This window comes from Oryzias melastigma, linkage group LG12 (assembly GCF_002922805.2).
Source record: "Oryzias melastigma strain HK-1 linkage group LG12, ASM292280v2, whole genome shotgun sequence".
Classification (NCBI taxonomy): domain Eukaryota; kingdom Metazoa; phylum Chordata; class Actinopteri; order Beloniformes; family Adrianichthyidae; genus Oryzias; species Oryzias melastigma.
The window spans coordinates 10,715,081-10,722,304 of NC_050523.1; positions in this window are offsets into that span (position 1 = coordinate 10,715,081).

Here is a 7,224-nt window from a genome sequence, read left to right on the forward strand (position 1 = left end):
AACACAACTGTACGTAAACACACTTAAAAACCACCACAACAAATTAAGGACGGGTTTAAAATAGCAGAAAGCTTTCTCAGACAAATGATAGACGCTGTACTCTGCAGATGTGTCATCTTTTATTCAGAACACGGGGACAATCCATGAATTCTAAATAGAGCGTCTAAATGTATGCTGGACGTTCGTCTCTTCAGGGGATTCCGGCGGGCCACCAGTCAGTCATCCAAGGAAAAGTGACTTGAGAGCAGGCTGTCACGGACAGTTACTAAAGGATTTTTATGGCTAAAATTAACTGGGACCACTCACTTAGCTGAAACCCAACTTTACTTCAAGCAAATACTCCGAATTCCACTCAGAGTGAGATATGACTTTGTAAATGAGACTGTTGGGTAATGACAGCCTTGTAATTTAGCTCCCAGAGAGGATAGGGGATGTGTATTAAATGACTCTGTAATGATGATAGGCTTCTGTACATCTTGTATCAGTCTGGCATATTAAAAGTGCAAGGCCAAACGTCAGATCCCTCCCTCCCTCTGAGGACGATAAGAAAACGAGGAAGCCGGCACAGGCTCTTTCTTTTTTTTAACTCCCCTCCTCAGCCGACTGCAGTGTGATGTCTGGCTGTCTGGCTGGCAGCACAGAGACCCGGTGGCACCGTGCTGGAACCAGCGTCAACCCGTGATGAAAGACGGTGGCCGATTGTTTCCTGTTATTGAAAAAGGGCTCATAGGGAGGGGTGGGGGGCGGAAAGTTTGGGGGCAGACTTCAGTTAAAAGGAATGCCACCAACGCCGAGTGCCACTGTGGAAGTGTCCTTTGGCCAGAGGTGAAGGCCGACTGTGACACATTTTTCAGCTGCTGACCGCAGCCAACATAGAGAAACTTTAGGGTCAAAAATAATAATCATTTTATTAATGACTCAAATCTCTATTTGCATCCTCACCACAGCCAAAAATGCAGGAATTATTAAATAAAGCCTTAAATTGGGGAAGTAGTTAGTTCATATTTTTAACTTTAAAACTGCTCACCGTCACATTTTGAGGCCTTAACGTTGAGATGAGGTGGAGCAAAAACTATTGATATGATATCACAAAACAGCCATGCACAAAATCCTGTTTTTTGGTGTTTTTGATATCTTTATGTTGCATTTTTCTAATGATGGAGGACATAAATAGGGAAAATTAAGCTCAAAATTGTATTTATTGCTTTAAAAAAATGTTAACAATTTTAGTAAATAAAATATTTTTAGTTTATTTGAGTTAATCAAGTTTAGTCATTTTTATTTAGAATTTTAACATGTCAGATAACTGAAAAAATGATTAAATTATTATTAGAATATGGTAAAAGCACATAAAGATTTATTTCAAAAAATAAATTCTACACCCATGTTGTCATGTTTAAATTTGATAGTAAAAAGGAGAAAAAGGATAAAGCGCACTAAAGTCCTAAAATTGGAAAATGCAATGTTTGATTTGACTTTTTTTATTTTTATTTCAAGTAAATCTTCTGGAGAAGCTTATTTGACACAAGGTGTATTTTATTTTGAAGGGGATTTATGCACTGTGGTCAAAAGTAAAATAAGTGAAAACTGTTACACAAGTAAAATTATAATAATTCAGTTATTATATTTATATTAAATGAATGGCTACAAAAGCATAACTTATGTGTATTCTTCTAAACAATGAGTCTTGCTCGGTTTTGGTCAATGAATAAGTGGATCAAAGGTTGGAGACTTTTGGGGTAGATACACTATAAAAAGGGAACCATTGAAAACGTATGCGAGTAGTTACATTTAAAATGATTGTTTTTATCAAATTAAATTCCTAAGTTGAGTAAACTGTCAAATCCATATTTAAATTTTAAGACACATAATCTTAAATGTGACACATTCTACTTTTGTTAATTGATCCAACGTTTCACTTTCTACTGAGTAGCTCCAACATAATCTGACATTTCTGTTTTGTAGTCTAGGGTTAAGGGTGTTAGGGGTTGTAAGCTAGTGGGAGAGCGTGTAAACAGATGGGTGATGGGAAGTGGGGGTGGCCTTGATCTATGTCAATGGTCCTGCCCACAACTCAGAGGTGAATTTAAAAAAAATATTGCTGCCGCTCTGCAGAAATTATGTTAAAGTGACAAGATTTTTTGTTTTTGGTTAAAATTGGCAAAACCATAATTAAAAGACCACTGGAAAAACTTTCAAAATAAATCAAAAGATTATCGCAGTGGTTCTTTAAAAACAATGTAATACGATTAGAAATAGAAAAGTGCTGTAATAAACCAAAAAATGATATTTTTATTTGAAACCACTATGAATATTGGTTGATTTCTATCAGGTTATTTCAAACATTGCTTTAAATGTTAACACAAACTGCGTGTTGGAGCTGTCAGAACTTCACAGCGTACAAGAGAATTCTGGCAGACAGGAAGTGAGGTTAGAGCCGCAAAGACGGGACACTGATTCATTTTCTTGTCGTGAGGACTCTGACAGAAGTGTTTTGAACCAGCCGGAGCGCTTTGATCGACTTTCTGAAAAACTTTGTCCATTGTGCAAATAAATGAAAAGGGTTTTGTGTTGCAGTATGAGACATTTTTGTCCTTGTCTGAACGGTAATGTTCTGTAACATGTTGAATAATCTCTCAGGGATAGATTGTTGTCATGACCAAAATGGAGGATTTTTTTAGAGTAAAAAATTGAAAAGTACAGTACTTTAGTTCCATTAAAAAGTAAAAAACAGAAAAGCCTAAAAATTAAATTATACTAGAAAACAGTAAAAAGTAAAACTGGTCAGAAATACATCTGCCACAGCGCAATGGGGAGATATCGGCAGAATCTTCAAGATTTTATGCCGCCGCCCCATTTTTTTTTTTAAATCACTGGTGTGGTCATGAATGCAGACGGCGGTCATCATGAGTGCAGAATTGCCCGCTTTTTCATTCACTTCTTCACTTTTTATTTAATTTCAGAAAGTTTTTATTTTAATTAACTCTTTTCCATTTAATTAAAAATATTGTGCTAATTCTGTTTTTATGTTTATCAAGTAATTGAAAAAACATTCAAGGCGATTAAAAACTGCTGAAATTTTGAGGTTCATGTCACACGCACACATTTAAGAAAAATATCGATATTTGCGATATTGTCCGGTATCGGATCAATAGCCAAATGCTCAATATCTCCCAACCTCGTCCGGTCAGAGAAGCTGCCGGCCGGCGATCCGTCCATCCTGTGGCCGCCCAGTTGTTGCCCAATTTTTTAATGGGGTCACTGGACTGCCACCAATGTCAATTTTTAGAGAAAAATCGTACGGTTGCCATAAAATTGACTTTTTCTTCAAACCTTCTCAGTCACCTTTTAAAAATGCGACTCCCGCCTCCCGTTTACAAATGCTGCTGAGCGGCTACCAACCAAATTTGCTGAAAAACTTGAATTTTAGTCGTTGCACTGTTGCATTTTGGGATATGTGACCATAGTCGAACTGGTAACAAGAAAAACTGGGAATGATGGGAAATTTACAAGTCTCTCTACCAGTCAACAATACAATTTTTCTTTTTCTTTTCTTCTATTTGCACTTATACAACATAGCAATAAAAAAATAAAAAAAAACGTATGTAGAAATAAACAAAAGTAGTACAGGCTAAACCCATATGGGTTTATATTGGAGCCTCTACCTAATAAAACGTTAAAATTGACATAAAACACAATTATACACTTTATAATTCATGTGTGTCTGACAGGAACTAGTCTGGATTTTCAAAATTAAATATGAAGTAGTTGACCAAAACTACACAATGAATAAATAAACAAAAAATTCAAATTGCAAAATTACCAGAATTTTATCTAATCAAAAAATATGTCCTGGAAAACATCAGAAGTTGTTTTGAAGTCACAAATAAAAAAATAAAAAAAACTTTATCAGTGCTGAATTTAATGCTCTGTTTTCAACTTTGAAAAGTTATTTTTCAAATTAGGATTTAGTACATGCTAATCATGAAATCTTGAACACACAACATGCAAGTGGAGCCAGAATCTCAAAGCAAAAAAGCAAACAAAAAAAAACCATGTAGGAAGTATTCTTCAAACCTGGCTAAACTGTGACTCTTTTTCCCCCTTTGGTTGTTCTCTGCCATTTTGGGTGGAAAGTTGATTCAATGGGAGGATGACTACTTTGAGTCTGGTCAGTGTGGAAAGGATGTTTTGTCTACTCCGTGCAATTCTTTCTGTGTGATGGCGGCGCTGTGGCCAAAGGAAAACACAGCTCCATGAGAACGTCGAAGGCTTTTGTCGCTTCCAGGGATCTTATCAAGATAAACTTATTAAACACATCATTTGAATGGCCGCTATGTTCTTTCCCTGAGACAAGTCAAGGTTGTTGTTGACTCTCCGCTCCGGCGACCGTCAATATGTATTGATATCAGCCGTTCGATCCGAGTGAGAGATCCCTCCCTGACTGCTTCATTTCTCTTACAGACTGCAACAAACACAGGAGAGTGTGACCGACCCGGCTTGCTTTGCATTATCATTACTGAAAGGTCCAGAGTCGCATTATAGTCGGATCTTTTGTCCTTGCAATTAAATCCACGACATTGTGGCGCCATCCACCGAAAATTGTGCGTTTGAATATAACATCTGTAATACCTGCTAACAAATTTTCCCCTAATGGACTGGCTAATACCTTTTAATTATGCCTCAATTTCCTAAGTATAGACCGTAAAATATAGCAGTGACCTTAACTGATAATAGGTGTGTAATTTCCCGTAATGGTGTTCTAATGAGTCGGAAAATGCTTTCCTGAAGGAAACCAAAACGCACACCTGAAATTCCAAGATTATAAGTGAATCAGAGAGCAATTCAGTTTGGGAAGAGCCAAACAAGTGGAAAACTTTGTTTGTTTGAACTGAAGTTATATAAAAAAAACTCTAAAAACTCTTCAAAAACTGAGTTTCTAACTCAGCATTTGAACTCAAAATACGGTTTGTTATTTACCCCAAACATTACCCCCCATTAAATCCTTATCCTTTTGGCTCTCCTGATTATGTTTATAGTTAAACTTCTGTCATCGTGCTTCTATCTTCTCCTCTATTTGCGTCATTAGATTTACTCAAGTGGCTTCTGAGAGTACTTTTACTTCACTATAGTGTTTTTCTTTAATTAAATTATATATATGGAAAAACTAATGTTACTCAAACACTTTGGGTTGTATTTGTTTAGTTACTTTTTTATGTTTGTAATATTTATTTTTATCGGGGTGCACATTGATACTAGTATAATACCACCAAAACGACCAAACAACATCATAAGGAGAACAATCTGCAATTATTAAAGGGTAACCAAACCCTAAATCAACTTTTTTTTGTCTGTTGACCTCTATAAATGGGAATTTAAATGTTGGTCATAGCCACATTTTTGAAAAATTAAAATAAAATGGTTTAATTCTTGGAAATATAGTCAAAAACAATCAGTGTGCTGCCCCCTATAGGTTAAAACAAGGTGTTACAGTTGAATTTTGTAATTGGTCAAACCATGTAAGTTTCAGAAGTCTGACATCATGATCTGCAGCTCCAGTAATGATAACAGTCCTGCCCCCAAGCCCCACCCCTCTCACTGGATTTTCAAATTTTGGCTTGTTTGGTTACCCTTTAATGTCTCCTTCGTGATCATGTTTACAACCATTGGTATTTCTGTGTTCTGAAGCGAACCAATCTGAGTCCCTGATTGGTCTCAGTGCTGCGTCGTCGCGATTTAGCATAAAAATGTTCAACCAGGTCGATCTTTCAGCTTCTGATCGATGAACGCTCGATTTGTACAGTACATAGAGACCACAACTTGACTTAAAAACGTGCGGAGCCATGTGTGTTCCAGACACGGAAGGCCAAAATTCTGTTCTGCACGCATTTTCATAGCCTTGTCATTGAAAGCGGCCACTTGAACCCGAGTTTATGCAGCAGTTGTGCATGCACCATTATGTTCATGTGTAGCAACGCAAGTCTCTGCGTACAAAATGCATGGTCATTGAACACACATAGCAAGCTAAACAAGTTGAACTTTAAGGATTCTAAAATTCATCATGGAAGAGAAGTTAGTAATTGGGGTTTGTGACAAGCTGGAATTATATGACACCAAGAGTTTCACACATTGAAATAGAGCTGTGGAAGAAATTGATCAAGATTTGCAGCTCTTTGATATATAAAGTCTCCTCCAACTGTAGGTGGTGGAAATGTAGAAACAGTAGACAAAGAAAAAGGTTCTTGAAACCCCTGCAAGAACCAGCGTTTGGCACATTCTTGAACGTGTGTATAAACTCCCTGCATATATGTATCTTTACATATTGTTGTGCTTTGACTGTTCAGCCACAACCAACTTTCTTTTTTCCAGAGACAGTTGATGTTTGTGATATTTGTAAGGTTGCAATGATTGCACTGATTATAATGCTATAAAAAATTGTTTTGCATGACAGCTTCCTGTCCAAAGGAAAAGAGAGCCAGATATAGTAGCTTTTGAGAGGATTTTGTTTATTTAATCACTTCACAAGGGCTTAGTTTAGGGAGCAGCAGCTTGAAACTGTTCCTTCACCCTCCTCCTCTTCATCCTCAATGCCTGCTTAAATGGGAAGCGGCCCAAACCTTACCCCACCTGTTAATGAATAAGACAAACTAATTAATAAAATATAAACAGTATATTACACTAAACCATTATGTTATCCTTCAAATATAAGCAAAAAAATCCAGAAGAAACAGACTGGAGGGGGGCATTCTTTCGTTGACATTGTTTCAAGGGGGCTGGTCATCCACTATATTGTAAATCTTTTCAAGTGTGCACCATTAAGATAAAGTCTTACTAGATGATTCGATGCTTTGTTATGCTACTGATTATTTTAAGGTTGACTGAGTAAACTTGTGATTGTTAACTTCTTAAACTCAAACTATTTTTTTTAATTTTAAAATCATTCCCGGTGGTCTTCTAATTATGAATTTGCAATTTTTACCTTTAATAAAAAAACCTTTTAAGACATATTTTACAGCAGCAGCTCATTACAGATTCACCTCCGAGTTGTGGGCGAGACTGTTGACGCAGATGTTAGCTATAGCTAATTTCCCATCAGCCCTTTGTTTGTACAGCTAGCTTATAAGACCTCACAAGTTAACAAAAACGTAGCAAAAAACTGAGCAATATCGGAGCTATTTATTTGTAGAGTTTTAAGCTAGATCAGCTCAGACGGAAAAAATAAAA